We start from the raw sequence: 16271 nt of genomic DNA on the forward strand, positions 1-16271 counted from the left end.
GCAGAGCTGCGTCACTGGGCCGCGGGGCGCGGCGGGGCGGCATGGCTGACCGAGTGGCCCGGAGCCGAGCCGGAGCCCGGAGCCGGAGCTGGGGCCGGAGCCGGGGCCGCGGTGGCGGCCGGCGGCTGCGGGAGCGGTGGCGGCGGCGAGGGCTTCTCCGCGGGGCCTGGCGCCTCCTGTAGCTGCGGGGACCGTGGTTCCCGGGCAACGACGGGCGGGGCTTGCGGGGCGGGGCAAACGGAGGCGGGGCGCCGGGCGGCGAGGGAGGAAAGGGGCGTGGGGACCCTTCCTAAGCTAGGAGTTGGGGCGGGAGGAGCTTAAGGCCTCCCTGGGCCCCTAGGTGTGAGGGTGCGGTCAGAGGCGGGGGTGTGTCCACCGGTGGTGGCGCTGGCCTGGCCAGAGCCGGGCGGTGCTCGGGCAGGAAAGGGGCTGAAGGGGTCAAAGACGGCCGAGGGCAGGACTTTGCCGGCCTCCAGCTGCTGAGCGCCCCCAATGGGCCGGGCAGGGGCAGGAATGTCGCGCCGCAAAGGGCAGGGCGGCCCGGGCTGGCAACCGCCTCGCTGCCTCTTGGCGCAGAATCTAGGAGACCGCGGCAGGGACCGGCCTCACCTCATTCCCGGGGCTACTCCCCCTCCCACAATTCTCCCCCGCAGACACCCCCCCTCCCCGCCCCCGCCGCACACCGCCCAAGCCCAGAGCCCCCACACCCGCTCATCAGCCGGGCTCGCTGGGAAGTGACCTTGTGTCCGCTCAGCCGCCCTGGGGCCCTTGTCCTTGGTGCTGACCGCGGAGTCTCCCTTCTCGCGAGCCCGGCCTTGCTCGCCACTCAGCAATGTCTGACTGTGGCTTGTGGACGCTGAAAAGGGCCTCGGAATCGGTGTCAAAACCTGTCGTTGCACAGAGGAGGAAACTGAGGCCCGGACGGGCTGGACTGGAACCCAGTGGGTCACTTGGCTCCCAGCCCAGAACTCTGCGAGTCTCCCAAAAGAGTTGCTCAGAAGTGCAGGTTTGCAAAGGCCCTGCCAGGATTCCCTAGTACTACAGGGCTCTGCAGAAGAGGAACATTCACCGTGACCCACTTGGGGCGGGGCGGGGCGGGGCGGGGCGGCGGGTGAGGGACTCTTCTAAACGCCCGGGTTAGCCTCATTCTTGCTTTGACAACCACGGAGGTCAAGCTCTGCAGAGTAAACGCAGCTCGATTTGTCTCTGCCACCCGACCTTTCCCAGCCTCTACTAGGCATAGGCTCTCAGGTACTTGCTTTTTGAAGATGGCCACGTGAGAAAGCAAAATGTCTCTTGGCTTGACAGTTTGGGCAAATTTTTTAGGGCACACAAAAATGGTTTCGTAAAACCTGGGCAAATGAGCAAGCAGAGATGCCGCATGACCCCATGCATGCAAAATCTCCAGTGGAAACAGGAGACGCACTGTCCACCCTCTCCCAGCCCTGCTCGACACAGGAGCCAATGTCAGGGGTTTGTGCTTTAGTTTAGATGACACCTGAAATTCCTGTGGCCATTGCAAGAGGTCGCTGAAACCCAGAAGGGTCTGCATGCAGCAGGGGGAACTCATCTCTCCAGGTGGGTCCAAACGGGTTTTTACGTTTTCCCTCACACCTGCTGCCTTTTATCTCGGGACCTCCTCTTTTTTAAAAAATCCTAATTTTGTGCCACGCCAGCACCCTCTGCTGGTACTAGCCTCATCATTCAGGTGTTCTTCCACTTTCTGTGCCCCTGGAGTATGCATTCTCTCTTGGCACTAATTTCTCTCACCTTAAGTCCTGGAATAATGGACTAGTGTTCATTCCCTCACATCAACACACACCTCTGAAGCAAAGGGAAGTATAAGAAAAGTTGTGAGCTCATTAAAATCACAATTAAGTTTTTATGTTTGCCTAGCAATCCCCTTATGAATGGATTTCATATCATTTCAAAATGTGGAAGTACAGAGGTTTTATTTTATGAAGGCCAATTTCTGAATTTTGAAGATAACATTCAGCTTTTTTTAAGTATCCTACCTTTCATCTTAAAAAGGCATATTATGGAAGAGACAATACAAGACCATTTCATTGTTCTCCAAGCTGGAAAGAAAGGCTATATGTCTTGCCCCTTGCTTCTAGGTGGAGCCATGCAATTAGTTCTAGACAACAGAACATGGCATTGTGTGCCCTGGCCCCAAACACCCCATACTAAATACCAGGTGACCACTGTGATGGTTGCTGTGATCACTCTCAGAGAAGTGGGTCCTTCTGTGGTTCTGAAGGCTGATTTGGTACTTGGCTGACAGACTCCCAAATACTCATCTAAAGACTCCAACTAATATATGACCTTGACATTTTAACAGAAGTTATTAAAATAATGTTGGCTCTATGTTTAAATAAAACCTAAAAATTCAGTTGTCCAGGCCTTTGGTTCATGCTGTTACAAATTTACAGACCATAAAATCTGCACCCTAAACCATCTCATTTCTTCTTTTTTTTTATAGAGACTCTACATTAATAAGGGAAAGATATCCAAATAACGAGTCTTGATTTCAGCAAAGAATGTGATAGAGTTTCTCACAGTCACCTTCTGGGGAAAGTGGACTTGAAGCCCTTTAACAAGTGTAGTCTGAACATGCTAGTCAGGGGACCACTTCTAGGTTAGATGAAAATTTTAGGAAAATGCCAGAGTCTCAAAATTTGACAGCTAATACAATTCATAACAGCATCAAAATGTAACAGTATCTCAATCAGTAAAAATGCTGAGCTAAAGTAAGTAAAGCAGAATATGAGGTGAATGATAGTGCCTTTGGCTTTACTGCTATTTACCAATATTGCTACCTCTCCTTCTTCCAGGAACTTCTCTATAGGACTCCCTTTTGAAGTGAGGTGAGGTCATATGACTTCATCATTTCCAGGTGGACTCCTTTAAAATACAGTGCATGACTCATGTGACCATGGTAACCAGCAAGATTCCAAGAGGTGGAGGCTCCTTCAGCCTGGCTCTGAGGGAGGACAACCTGGTGAAGCAATGGGAACCTGCAATGGACATATGGCATGAGTGAGACATAAACTGTTGTAGTTTTAAGCCACTGAGTCCCAGCGATATGAAATAACTGTAGGTCACACACTAGTGAGTGGCAGGGCAGATGTGATTGTTCCCTATGAGCAATGCAGCATGACCCGCTAGCTTAGGTGTGGTAGTCCTGGGGGATGGACAGCCTGATCCAATTAAGGATCCCAAGGCCTTTAGATTGAATGGAACAGAACATTTTCAAGAAACAGTTTGGCTCGTCTCTCTTCATGGATCTACTCCACAGTTATAACTCAACTGAGTTATACTATAGGATGTTATAGAAATGTTACAAACCAGTGCAATATAATTGTCTTTATTTTTTGTGTTTTGTCACAACAGAAGACATCTTCCCAGTACAGCACAGGTTCATAGACACTAGGCGTATGGGAACCACTGGTCTCAATGAGCAATGCTCCTCTTACCAGTGAGGTTCTCACACTCTGTGACATTCAGAGCATCCTGTGGAAGTGCTGGCCTGGATGCATCATGGGTGATCCGTAGACTTAGAATATCATATTTAGAACAGAATGCAAAGGATACCTGATATGATCTCCTGGGCCTTGAAATAAATCCAAACTGGAACATTTACATGGGGGCATAAGTCACCTTCAGCTTACCTGGAGTTCCACAGCCATAATACATGCATCTAGCAATGATTTAGCACTCATCTCCCCCAAAGCATCTAAGTTGTCTGTGGCCATTGACAAATCGGTCCCTATGCCTCTCTCTGCACCCAAAGTTGCCTGTAGACAGTGACCAGTATTACTGCTGCCTCTTTCTACATTCAGTTACCCTTTAAGGATATAAGGGAACATTCCTTCCCCCTGAAGAAGGTGGGCCTGAATGCTGGGTTGCAGCAGGAGTCAACTTAAAAGAAAAAGTTAGTCACACAATCCAGAGGGAAGAAACACAATGCTGGGTGATAATTTTCTGCCATGGAGAACAGCACCAAACAGCCTACGCTGATCAGAATAGTCATATCAGAACCCATGATGGTGTTAAAGAAATTACTCAGCGTCCTTAACCTTGAGATGCCACATATTATGGAGGTAGAACTCCCTGTGTTGAATGAGATCATCTAGAAGGTTGACCCATGAGCTGGATCTAGGCAATTGGAAGCTCCTAACCTCCTGTCCTTTAATTGGAATGTGTTCATCCAGAACACTGTTCCCACAGCCAGAGCTGTTTCAAGGACATAGCCTGGAGAAAGTAAGGTATTATTGAGACCATCTAGACTGAATATTGAAGGAACCCCATTCAGGCCTCTATGTAAACTTTTAACATTCTGGCGGGATGATGCAGCAATCTACTCATCTTGTGGTCTTCCAAGATGAGCCTTGTATGTAGGTTTCAGTGTTTATTACACCTCTAACCCACTCACCTGGAGCGGTCTGCCTCTTTCTTTGGTCTCTCCTTGCCCTCCAGGTATGGGGGCCAGTTTCACATTTCACCAGGGAAGCTCCAGAATGCTCATTGTGAACCAGAACCTTGCTTTATAGAGCTCTTGGGAGAAGTAAGTGGGATGATAGTGGTGATACATAGAGTATATACAATGTACCTGGCACTAATATGAGTATATTTTACATATTATATCATTTAATCCTAATGCCAGAGATAGCAACTATGACTTCTGCCCAATTAAAAAAGACAAAATTAAGGTACAGTGAGGTTAAATAAAAAAAAAAAACCTAGTCACTCAGCTTCCAAGTACTAGATAGATAGATAGGTAGATGATAGATAGATAGATAGATAGATAGATAGATAGATAGATAGATAGATAAGAGACTGACCCCAACCCTCAGATCCAGGAGCGGTCAGGTGACCTAGGCCTGAGCATTCCTCTGGTGACAGAGATCAGTTCAGAGAAGGTCATATGACCCTAGTCACATTCTCGTTTTTATAAAGTGTATAAACCACTGATAGCTCAACAAAGCTACACACACACACACACACACACACACACACACACACACATAAAGATCTTTAAATAGTCACAAAATTATCCAGCAAATGATTAAACATTAATATATAATAACCATGTGAGGTTTATTCCCAAAATAAAAGTATGATTAAATGTCAGAAAAGCTATTCACCTATATTAATAGATTTAGGAAGAAAAATCCTATGATCTTCTTTATAAATGCTGAAAAGGCATTTGATAAAATTCAATATGCATTCTTGATAAAATTCTTAATAAAATGAGAAAAGATAGTATTTCCTTGTTATAATACTAGAGACCCGTTGCAGGAAGATTCCTGCAAGAATAGGGCTTCCTGCGGCCAGAGCGAAGCAGAGAAGGGAGCAGAACCCGCCTCCGCCACCCCGCTTGCTTCTCCACAGCTTCGCTCCCTTCTGCAGTGCTTGGCTTCCTTCTACATTGTCTTTAGTCCTCACTCCGTGCCTGTGTATGCAAATTAACTGCCATATTTGTTGGGTTAATTTGCATGTTCATCTGATTGGTTGGTGGGCATAGTGGAGTGACACCAATTTGCATGTTTCTCTTTTATTAGTATAGATAATATAGACTGAGTGGCCAGATTATTATGACCACCTGACGTTTGTAGGCAAATTATCTATAATTTCGCATTGAAGTTGCTAGAGGGCCAGACCATTATAAATAGGAAAGCAGGTAATATGATTCCATACCTAGAGAACCCAATTAGAATTATATTGCAGACAATAAGAGAATTCCATATATCTGGGTATGAAATAAATACACAGAATCAAAACACTTCATATCTATAAATAGCAAGCAGGTAAAAGATATGGACATGAGGAATTCTCATTTATATCAGGAACAAAAAGAGAAAGCCTAGTAGTAAATAATATGAAATAGCTACTAAAGAAGACATTGAAATATTACCGACAAACACAAAATAAACATGAAGAAATAGAAAGGCATCACATGACCTTGGAGAGGAAGACTTAACATCATAAAATAGAAATGTCCTTACACTAATCCATTAATTTAACACAATAAATACATTTACCAATAAGATTTCAGACAATAAGATTAGACAAGTTGATTCTAAACTTCACATAGAAAAATAAACAACCTAGGAGAACCAGGGAACTTTGAAACAAGAAGGCAATGAGGTGGGACTAACTCTATGAGGTATTAAAACCTAACACAAAATTACAATAATTGCAACATTAAATGGACAGACAAATCTATGGAACAGATGAGGGAGTCTAGAGAAAGAACTAAATATCTGTGAAAATTTAGTAGATGCTGAGAGCTGGATGAAATGCTCAATACATTGAAGCAACTGAGTTACCACCACATGAAAAAAAAAAAATAGTGTCGAATCCATCCCTCACAACTTACACCTAAAAAAACTCCAAATGGATCAAATGCAACCCCAAAAAAGAAGCCATAAAAGCACAGCAAGAAACCAATGCGGAATATTTTTACAATCTTAGAGTGTTACACATGTTCATAGCCACTGAAAAAAGATCAAAACACTTGTCAGCATAACATTCCAAAATTTCACATGGCAAAAATCACCATATGCAAAGTGAAAACACTGAGATAAACATTTGCAACTTTCATCAAAATCAAAGGACTAATTTCTATGTTTAAAGCAGCACTTCCCCGGAAAGCATTCTACAGGACACTGGTTCCTTTGGATATTAGCAGGCTGGATGGATAAATACTCACAAGTGATCATTTTTATTCTTCACAGCAGGTGTGTGCATTTATATATTTTTAAAATATATAGCATTATTGATTTCAGAGAGGAAGAGAGAGGGAGATAGATAGAAACATCAATGATGAGAGAGATTCATTGATTGGCTGCCTGTTGCATGTCCCACACTGGGGATGGAGCCCCCAGCCTAGGCATGTGCCCTGACCAGGAATTGAACCGTGACCTCCTGGTTCATAGGTCAATGCTCAACCACTGAACCACACCAGCCTGGTTGTGCATTTATAATTTAATAGCTATTGTCAGGTTGACCTTTTTAGAGATTCTACCAATTCACATTCCCACCAGGAATGTGTAGGACTCCCTGTTTTCCTTCCCATCATAAGGTTTTATTAAACTTTTTATCTTTGAAAATCTAATAAGTGGGAAAGATAGCTCAGTGTAGTTTCCTTTTTCTTTTTTTCTTTTTTTTTTTTAATGGGCACAGTGATGTTCTACCCAATCCTCAGTGTAGTTTTCAAGTATATTTCTCATCCAGAGTTAAAGTGAGCAACTTTTCATGTACTTTGGAGACATTGGTATTTTCTTTTATTTGTTTTGTTAATCCTCCCCTGAGGATATTTTCCCCATTGCTTTTCAGAGAGAGAGTAGAAGGGTGGGAAAGAGGGAGAGAAACATGATTGGTTGCCTACCTCATTCGCCCTGACTAGGGACAGGGAGCTAACTCGAAACCAAGGTATGTGCCCTTGACCAGAAACCGAACTGGTGCGAGAGGGCGAGAGGGCGGCTTTGGGCTGTTGGAAACCGAACCTAGGATCTCCAGCCAGAACTTGGCTGGAGATCCTAATCAGAACTTGGCTGGAGAACTTGGCTAGACTAGAGATCCTGGCTAGGCTGCTGATCAACTGAACGCTGTCTCCGGGTCATTCCTTCTTCACCAACTCTGTCCACACCTTTGGGAACCCACAAGAAAATGAGTTTAAATATTCCTCTCCTCATCATGTTCTACAACATAATCTATTCGTAATTAATATACTAAATGTAGATTCTGAGGGAAATTCCCCGATGTACAGACATTGGAACCCTGATCTAACTAAACCTAAAGCCCTCGTCAAATGGAGAGACTTGCTTACAGGAGCCTGGAAGGGACCTGATGTAGTTTTAACCTGGGGGAGAGGATATGCTTGTATATTTCCACAGGACGCCGACTCACCTGTGTGGATTCCAGACCATCTAGTCCGACCTTATGTCTCACCGTCCTCCGTCTCTGCCTCATCCTAGCACACCTGACCAGTGCCCGTCTGCAGCAGATGTGCAGCCCTGAGCTGGAACCACCTGTCCATTGGGAGGATCACATGTGCCTCCTTTTTGTCTGTCCATATGTCCCAGCTTTGCCCCACATCTCCTTTCCTTTTTCTTTCTTTTTTTAAATCTGACTACTTGTTTGCTGGTTCTTTGGCCTTTCTCCTTTTCTCCTGAACACAGCCTTTTCTAGAATCTCCCTACTCTACTGTTTCCAGGAAGGGCACCTCCCTTTTCTGCCATGACTAGGGGGTGTCTGGTATATGCCCCATGCGTGGAGTTGTCTTGTGCCAAGAGCCTGACATCCTGGGCTGAGAAAGCCCTGTCCCGGGACTCTCCTTTGTCCAGGCATTGGCCCCTCTTTTTTTTTTGGTTGAATTTTTTTTTTTATTGCTAAAAGCATACAAAGGGTTATACATATGTGTCCTTTTTTTTCCCCCGCCCTTGACAATACCCCGGCTTCCCCTACCCCCCAGTGTCTTATATCCATTGGTTATGCTCATATGCATGCATACAAGTCCTTCAGTTGATCTCTTAACCCCCTCCCTCCTGCCCCCCAACCCTCCCCGGCCTTCCCCGCTGCAGTTTGGAAATCTGTGTGAGGCAGCTCTGCCTCTGTATCTATTATTGTTCAAAAGTTTATAATGGTCTCTATTATCCATGAATGAGTGAGATCATGTGGTATTTTTCCTTCATTGACTGGCTTATTTCACTTAGCATAATGCTCTCCAGCTCCATCCATGCCGTTGCAAATTGTAAGAGTTCCTTCTTTCTTACAGCAGCATAGTATTCCATCGTGTAGATGTACCACAGTTTTCTAATCCATTCATCTACTGATGGGCATTTAGGCTGTTTCCAGATCTTAGCTATGGTGAATTGTGCTGCTATGAACATAGGGGTGCACATATCCTTTCTGATTGGTGTTTCTGGTTTCTTGGGATATATTCCTAGAAGTGGGATCACAGGGTCAAATGGGAGTTCCATTTTTAGTTTTTTGAGGAAACTCCATACTGTTCTCCACAGTGGCTGCACCAGTCTGCATTCCCACCAGCAGTGCACAAGTGTTCCTTTTTCTCCACATCCTCTCCAGCACTTGTCGTTTGTTGATTTGTTGATGATAGCCAGTCTGACAGGTGTGAGATGGTACCTCATTGTTGTTTTGATTTGCATCTCTCGGATGATTAGTGACTTTGAGCATGTTTTCATATGTCTCTTGGCTTTCTGAATGTCCTCTTTTGAAAGGTGTCTATTTAGATCCTTTGCCCATTTTTTGATTGGATTGTTTATCTTCTTTTTGTTAAGTTGTATGAGTGCCCTATAAATTTTGGAGATTAGGCCCTTATCAGATATGACGTTGGCAAATATGTTTTCCCACGCAGGGGGTTTTCTTGTTGTTTTGTTGATGGTTTCTTTTGCTGTGCAGAAGCTTTTTATTTTGATGTAGTCCCATTTGTTCATTTTCTCTTTAGTTTCAAGTGCCCTAGGAGCTGTATCAGTGAAGAAATTGCTTCGGCATATGTCTGAGATTTTGTTGCCTTTGGATTCTTCTAGAATTTTTATGGTTTCCTGTCGTACATTTAAGTCCTTTATCCATTTTGAGTTTATTCTTGTGTATGGTATAAGTTGGTGGTCTAGTTTCATTTTCTTGCATATATCTGTCCAATTTTCCCAACACCATTTATTGAAGAGACTATCTTGGCTCCATTGTATGTTCTTGCCTCCTTTGTCAAATATTAATTGAGCATATTGGTTCGGGCTAATTTCTGGACTCTCTATTCTATTCCATTGATCTATATGTCTGTTCTTGTGCCAGTACCAGGCAGTTTTAAGAACAGTGGCTTTGTAATACAGCTTGATATCTGGCATTGAGATCCCACCTACTTTGTTCTTCCTCAGGATCGCTGCAGCTATTCGGGGTCTTTTTTTATTCCAGATGAATTTTTGGAGAGTTCGTTCTAGATCTTTGAAGTAGGCCATTGGTATTTTAACAGTATTGGCCCCTCTTGACCTTGTGTCAAGAGGGACCCCCTTCTTACAGTCCATTTGCCCACAGCTGTTGCCTGGGCTTTCTGTTCACGCTGAAGTTGAGGCCTTGTGGTGGCTGGTGCCATGGATCTGTCTCTTGCCCAATGGCGTGAACTGGGCCCCCCCTGGAGAAGAAACCTGGGTTCCCCAAGAGATGTGACCAGAGCCTGGGCCCCGCCAGCAGGCGAGAGGAGCCCAAGGCAGGTGCTGGGCGTGGAGGGCACAGGGGCATAGGCTACCAAGGAGACAGAACTGAACCTCTTGCAGGGGGGGCACTGCCCCTCCCTCATTCACAAACCTCACATCACCCTTGGCCCAGAGGATGGCTGGTTAGCCAGAGACGGGTAAGATTCCTCAGGGAAGGAACAACCTAAGACAGGCACAGTCGCAGAGGTGCCATCAGGAGACAACTTGGGGGTCAACAGAGGTGGGGCACAGAACCTCACCCCCCCAACTTTGCAGAGGCCTGAACCCTCACCCCTTCTGAGGGAGGTCTCCTGCCCCCATGGCTGCTTTGCTTCCCACGCCCAGCTCAGATCGGGACCCAGGTAAAGACAGAGACTGGCTGACAGCAGCTGCCCTCTCACTGCAACAGGACTTGTTTCCCATTTCTACCTTGGACCACAGGGAAAGGGGCAGCTGAAGGAAAGGGCTGTGTCAGGATACTGCCTTCTTCCCTTTCTTCTCCCTCTTTTTTCTAAACACTTCCATGCCTTGTAGTTCTTTTGCTTTCTCTTCTTTTTCTCTCTACTACCCTCCATCTTCCATATCAGCCGACCCAGAGGGCACAGCTGACTCCTCCCTGGACACCGACACCACCATCAAGCACGGCCCTGATGGACCCTTTAATGCAGCCCTTCAACTCGCTGACGCTTTGGGAAGCCCGTCGCCAATGACTCCGCCCGCTAGCCAGATTAATAAGGACAACCAAACGGCCAACTTGAGGAGAGCTGAAATCCCTTGACTGAAGAGGCCAGCAACCTTCTACAGGAACAAGGCTCCTTGTGCACTCCATCCACTATGTTTATAGCTATGCTCGCTATCATTGCTTGTCAGTCTTCTTTCGAGTCTTAAACAACCCAATCAGAGGTGGCCGCTAATTTACATGTGCTATCATTTAAAAAATAAAAAAGGGGGAATTTGCCAGAAGCCAGTTCATCCTTGCTGCTTGACACAGTCGCTGCAGGGAAGAAACATCTGCATAGCATATGTTTCAAGGGACCTGGCGTATATGGCATACTGTTCTTAATATGTTTGCTCACCTTCTTGGAGCTATGTGTTTTAACCAAGGTCACCTCTCCGAGAAAGGTTGTTTCCCCAGGTAGGGATTTTTCCCTGAAGTTAGGGAGGGAATAAAACCCCTTAACTAAGTGCCAGGCGGGTAGTTAATCACTTCAACTACGAACAATCCCTGGAATGGAGATAAGAAACGCCCTAACCTTTGGAATAGAAATTGATAGGATTAAAATCAACTGGTATAAATACAGATGTAACAAGACAATAAAAGACAGAACTTGACTGGAGATCCTAGACAGAACTTGGCTGGAGATCCTAACCAGAACTTGGCTGGAGAACTTGGCTAGACTAGAGATCCTGGCTAGGCTGCTGATCAACTGAACGCTGTCTCCCTGTCATTCCTTCTTCGCTGACTCCGTCCAAACCTTTGGGAACCCCTGGACCTGCTGGGGCTGGACCCCAACACCGAACCTCAGTACAGGAGGTTCCTGCGAGCCCGCTGGCCCCTCCGGGCTCCAGGCCTTTGACCTGCCCGGTGCCCCCGTGGCCCCTGGTCCCATCCAGACTCCAGGCCTCCGCCCCCGGCTGCCTGCGCCGCTGGGGGAGCAGGTCACCATGGCGACGCCGGCAGCGCTGGAGCGCTGGGTGCAGGACGAGCTGCCCGAGGTGCTGGGGCTGAGCGAGAAGCACCTGGCGCAGTACCTGATCGGCTCAGCGCAGCGCTGCAGCTCGGCCGAGGAGTTCGGAGTTCCTGCTGCGACTGCGGGACACTGACACCCTGGACCTCGGTGGGCCTGCACGGGACTTCCCCTGCAACTCTGGAGCAAGGGGCCTCGGGAGGCGGTGGTGGAGAAGCCAGCCCGGGCAGCCGAGCGAGAGGCCCGAGCCCTGCTGGAGAAGAACCGATCGTATAAGTTGCTGGAAGACAGTGAGGAGAGTGTGGGTAGGGCTGGGAGCCGTCTCCAGAAGAAGTGTAAAAGGCGGAAACACCTCAGGAAGAAACGCCAGGAGGAGGAGGAAGAGGAAGAAGAAGAGGATTCTGCGAGAGGGAAGAAGACAGGGGGGAGCCGACAGCAGCCAGAAAATCCAGAGTCGGATGAATGGGAGCAGACAGAGCGAGAGCGCCTCCAGGACCTGGAGGAGCGCGACGCCTTCGCCGAGCGGGTTCGGCAGCGGGACAAGGATCGGACTCGCAATGTCCTGGAGCGGTCAGACAAGAAGGCTTATGAAGAGGCGCAGAAGGGCCTCAAGATGGCTGAGGAAGACTGGAAGGCCATGGTCCCTGAGCTGCGGAAGAAGTCCCGCCGCGAGTACCTGGCCAAGCGGGAGCGAGAGAAGCTGGAGGACCTGGAGGCCGAGCTGGCGGATGAGGAGTTCCTTTTTGGGGACGTGGAGCTGAGCCAGCATGAGCGGCGAGAGCTCAAATACAAGCGGCGAGTGCGGGACCTGGCCCGGGAGTACCGGGCAGCCGGTGAGCAGGAGAAGCTGGAGGCCACCAATCGCTACCACATGCCCGAGGAGACGCGAGGACAGCCAGCGCGAGCTGTGGATCTGGTGGAGGAGGAATCCGGCGCCCCCGGGGAGGAGCAGCGGCGCTGGGAGGAGGCCCGGCTGGGGGCCGCCGCCTGAAATTTGGGGCCCGAGATGCCGCCTCCCAGGAGCCTAAGTACCAGCTGGTACTCGAGGAAGAGGAGACCATCGAGTTTGTCCGGGCCACTCAGCTGCAGGGCGATGAGGAGCCGGCAGCTCCGCCCTCTCCCACCCAGGCCCAGCAGCAGGAGTGCATCCAGGCCGTGCGCCGCAGCCTCCCCGTGTTCCCCTTCCGCGAGGAGCTCCTGGCTGCCATTGCGAGTCACCAGGTCCTCATCATCGAGGGCGAGACAGGCTCGGGGAAGACCACCCAGATCCCGCAGTATCTCTTTGAGGAGGGTTATACAAAGAAGGGTCTGAAGATCGCCTGCACCCAGCCCAGGAGAGTGGCCGCCATGAGTGTGGCCGCCCGAGTTGCTCGGGGAGATGGGCGTGAAGCTGGGGAATGAGGTGGGCTACAGCATCCGCTTTGAGGACTGCACGTCAGAGAGGACGGTCCTCCGCTACATGACCGACGGCATGCTGCTCCGCGAGTTCCTCTCGGAGCCCGACCTGGCGAGCTACAGCGTGGTGATGGTGGATGAGGCTCACGAGCGGACCTTGCACAAGACATTCTCTTTGGATTGATCAAAGATGTGGCTCGCTTCCGACCTGAGCTCAAGGTCCTGGTGGCTTCGGCCACACTGGACACTGCCCGCTTTTCCACCTTCTTTGATGACGCCCCCGTCTTCCGGATCCCTGGACGCCGGTTTCCAGTTGACATCTTCTATACCAAGGCTCCAGAGGCCGACTACCTGGAAGCCTGTGTCGTGTCTGTGCTGCAGATCCACGTGACGCAGCCCCCCGGGGACATCCTGGTGTTCCTGACGGGACAGGAGGAGATCGAGGCTGCCTGCGAGATGCTCCAGGACCGCTGCCGCCGCCTGGGCTCCAAGATCCGGGAGCTGCTGGTGCTGCCCATCTACGCCAACCTGCCCTCCGACATGCAGGCCTGCATCTTCCAGCCCACGCCCCCCGGGGCACGCAAGGTGGTTGTGGCAACCAACATCGCCGAGACTTCACTCACCATCGAGGGCATCATTTACGTGCTGGATCCAGGGTTCTGTAAGCAGAAGAGCTACAACCCTCGCACGGGCATGGAGTCACTCACGGTCACACCCTGCAGCAAGGCCTCAGCCAATCAGCGAGCGGGCCGGGCTGGCCGGGTGGCGGCCGGGAAGTGCTTCCGCCTGTACACCGCCTGGGCCTATCAGCACGAGCTGGAGGAAACCACGGTGCCCGAGATCCAGAGGACCAGCCTGGGCAATGTGGTGTTGCTGCTCAAGAGCCTAGGGATCCATGACCTCATGCACTTTGACTTCCTGGACCCTCCCTTGTATGAGACCCTGCTGCTGGCGTTGGAGCAGCTGTATGCTCTGGGAGCCCTCAACCACCTTGGGGAGCTCACCACGTCTGGTAGAAAGATGGCAGAGCTGCCAGTGGACCCCATGCTATCTAAAATGATCCTGGCTTCTGAGAAGTACAGCTGCTCAGAGGAGATCCTGACAGTGGCCGCCATGCTGTCCGTCAACAACTCCATCTTCTACCGGCCCAAGGACAAAGTCGTCCACGCGGACAACGCCCGCGTCAACTTCTTCCTCCCTGGGGGGGACCACCTGGTTCTGCTAAACGTGTACACACAGTGGGCTGAGAGTGGTTACTCTTCCCAGTGGTGCTATGAGAACTTTGTCCAGTTCAGATCGATGCGCCGAGCCCGGGATGTGCGAGAGCAGCTGGAGGGGCTCTTGGAGCGGGTAGAAGTTGGCCTCAGTTCCTGCCAGGGGGACTATATCCGTGTCCGCAAGGCCGTCACTGCCGGTTACTTTTACCACACAGCACGGTTGACTCGCAGCGGCTACCGCACAGTGAAACAGCAGCAGACAGTGTTCATTCACCCCAACTCCTCCCTCTTTGAGGAACAGCCTCGCTGGCTGCGCTACCATGAACTTGTCTTGACCACCAAGGAGTTCATGCGACAGGTATTGGAGATTGAGAGCAGTTGGCTTCTGGAGGTGGCACCTCACTATTATAAAGCCAAGGAGCTAGAAGATCCCCATGCCAAGAAAATGCCCAAAAAAACAGGCAAGACACGTGAAGAGCTAGGGTAAAGAAAAGAAACGTAAACAGAACACGACATCAGCTCCATCTTCTCCACGTTATTTATATCCATTAATAAAGTAGTTTTGGAATAAAGCTTGTGGGAACTTTTGTAAGCTAAAAAAAATAAATAAAAATAAATAAAAAAATAAAAAATAAATCGAACTGGTGACCCTCCAATGCGCAGGCCAGTGCTCGAACCACTTAGCAACACTGGCCAGGGCTGTATTTTCTGTGTGTACTCACTGTTCCAAGAACCAAAACCATCCACTTTCCTACATGGCTTGGAGATGATATGGAAACTACCCTCCACAGATGCACACATACACAGCCTACTGTGTACAGCCTAGACTCCACGTTAACATGACTCACTATTCCTCTGTCTTCCCTCGCATCACAGGCCACTTTTACCCAGGCGAAAATTCATTATTATTCATTATTCATTACAGAAACTTCTCAAAAGACCCATCAACTCTTTAATAAAAATCACCAAGAGTTTACGCCCTACAACCCTTTGCCTCAAAATACTCACCTTTCTGCTCCCACCAATCCGAATCCTGGCAGACCCCGATTCTTACCCAAAACTCATCAAACCCCTGCATTCGAAGGTCTACCTTCAACTAAATGGATTCCCAGCAGACTCCAGCTTCGCCTTCCCCTTCTGAGACCTTCTAGGCTCTGTGAGCAATAAACTCAGTCTCAGAGGAGCCACTGTCTGGGTTACTATTGTTAATAGTTTCTTTCTTATTGATTTGTAGGAGCTGGTTCATGCAACTGAGATAAAACTAACCAGCTGCAGGAACCTGAGAAGAAGGAACTAGAAAGAAGCAGGGTGGTGGGCCATGACAGGGAGCTTAGATATTTTTTTCCCAGTGGGGAAGCAAGGGGGTGATTCAGTTGAATCACATTATGAGATGATCACTGTGACTCACTGGATGCATGGGCTTCAGAGGGTAGAGGAGGAAAGTGATGACAGGTAGTTTGATTCAGGGTGGTACGGTTTGACATGGAGAGAAGTGGTCAAATTTGGGATGTATCTGGGGGAGGCGGGGTAGAAGCAACAACAGATACACTGGGTATGATGGAGAGAGAGGAGTCAAAGAGGACCCCTTAGATTTGGGTCCTGAACAAATGGATGAATGGAGTTGCCATCCCCTGCCGTGCTGAGGAAAGGAAGGGAGGGCGAAGTGGGGTAGGGGGAAGGGCGTGGGTGTGGTGGAGGGAGAGAAGTGGCCACTTCAGTCAGGGGAGAGGGGTCGGTTTACAGGCAGGGGTGAGTGA

The 16271-nt window shown here is 48.9% G+C and overlaps 1 pseudogene; it reads left to right on the top strand.

The window, feature by feature from the left end:
* The first annotated feature begins 11879 nt into the window (after positions 1 to 11879).
* On the top strand, positions 11880 to 15028 carry LOC102423527 (annotated as a pseudogene).
* The last annotated feature ends 1243 nt before the right edge of the window (positions 15029 to 16271 follow it).

Source organism: Myotis lucifugus, unplaced genomic scaffold, assembly GCF_000147115.1.
Source record: "Myotis lucifugus unplaced genomic scaffold, Myoluc2.0 scaffold_3, whole genome shotgun sequence".
NCBI lineage: Eukaryota > Metazoa > Chordata > Mammalia > Chiroptera > Vespertilionidae > Myotis > Myotis lucifugus.